The sequence below is a fragment of the Lathyrus oleraceus genome, chromosome 7 (genome assembly GCF_024323335.1).
Source record: "Lathyrus oleraceus cultivar Zhongwan6 chromosome 7, CAAS_Psat_ZW6_1.0, whole genome shotgun sequence".
In the NCBI taxonomy this organism is placed as follows: domain Eukaryota; kingdom Viridiplantae; phylum Streptophyta; class Magnoliopsida; order Fabales; family Fabaceae; genus Lathyrus; species Lathyrus oleraceus.
The window spans coordinates 487,527,228-487,529,047 of record NC_066585.1 but is presented as its reverse complement, the minus strand read 5'-3'; positions in this window follow the sequence as shown (position 1 = coordinate 487,529,047).

Genomic DNA, 1,820 nt, shown 5'->3' with positions numbered 1-1,820 from the left:
ATTGGAAGACTTACTTGAGAAGAAGTTTATAAGACCAAGTGTGTCCCCGTGGGGAGCTCCAGTGTTGCTAGTAAAGAAGAAAGATGGCAGTATGAGGCTTTGTATTGATTATAGACAATTGAATAAAGTAACGATCAAGAATAAGTATCCACTACCGAGAATAGATGATTTGATGGATCAATTAGTGGGTGCTTGTGTGTTCAGTAAAATTGATTTGAGATCGGGCTATCATCAGATTAAAGTGAAAGATGAAGACATCCAGAAGACAGCGTTCAGAACTCGGTATGGACATTATGAGTATTCTGTGATGCCTTTCGGTGTGACTAATGCGCCGGGAGTATTTATGGAATACATGAATCGTATTTTCCATACTTATCTGGACCATTTTGTGGTAGTATTTATTGATGATATTTTGATTTACTCTAAGTCCGAAGAAGAGCACAAGGAACATTTGAGATTAGTGTTGGATGTTTTGAAAGATAAGAAATTGTATGCGAAGCTGTCCAAGTGTGAGTTTTGGTTAAGAGAAGTCAGTTTTCTCGGCCATGTAATTTCAGGAAAAGGTATTGCTGTAGATCCTTCCAAGGTAGAAGCTGTATTGCAATGGGAGACTCCTAAGTCGGCTACCGAGATTAGAAGCTTTTTGGGATTAGCTGGATATTATAGAAGGTTTATTGAAGGATTTTCTAAGTTAGCATTTCCGTTAACTAAATTAACTTGTAAAGGTAAAGCTTTCATGTGGGATGTTCAGTGCGAAGAGAGTTTTAATGAATTAAAAAGGAGATTGACGTCGGCGCCGGTTTTGACCTTGCCAAATCCGGAGGAACCGTTTATAATTTACTGTGATGCTTCATTGATGGGTTTAGGAGGTGTGCTCATGCAAAATAATAAAGTAATTGCTTATGCGTCGCGACAGTTAAGAATTCATGAAAAGAACTATCCTACGCACGATCTTGAACTTGCTGCTGTGGTGTTTGTGCTAAAAATCTGGAGGCATTACCTTTATGGTTCCAGATTTGAAGTTTTCAGCGATCATAAAAGTTTAAAGTATCTATTTGATCAGAAAGAGCTGAACATGAGACAACGTAGGTGGTTAGAATTGCTTAAGGATTATGATTTCGGTTTGAATTATCATCCAGGAAAAGCAAATGTTGTGGCCGATGCTTTAAGTAGAAAGACCTTGCATGTGTCAGCAATGATGATTAAGGAGTTGGAATTAATTGAGCAATTTCGTGATATGAGTTTGGTTTGCGAAGTAACCCCGCAGAGTGTAATGCTAGGAATGCTAAAGATTAATAATGATTTTATGGATAGTATCCGAGAGGCACAGAAATTGGATGTGAAATTAGTAGATATCTTTAATCGTTGTGGTCAATCAGAGAAGAGTGACTTTAAGATTGATGCGAGAGGTGTGTTGAAATTAGGGGAAAGAATTTGTATTCCTGATGACGCGATTTTGAAAAGAAGCATTCTAGAAGAGGGTCATAGAAGCAGATTGAGTATTCATCCAGGAGCTACTAAAATGTATCAGGATTTAAAGAAAATATTTTGGTGGCCCGGAATGAAAGAAGATGTGGCTCGTTTTGTGTATGCGTGCTTAACTTGTCAGAAGTCGAAGATTGAGCATCAGAAGCCTACTGGGTTGATGCAACCGTTGGAAGTTCCAGAATGGAAATGGGATAGCATTTCTATGGACTTTGTAACGGGGCTGCCTGCTACTTTAAGAGGGCATGATTCGATTTGGGTGATCGTTGATAGGCTCACGAAGTCGGCTCACTTCATACCTATTAACATCACTTACCCAATTGCGAAGTTGGCAG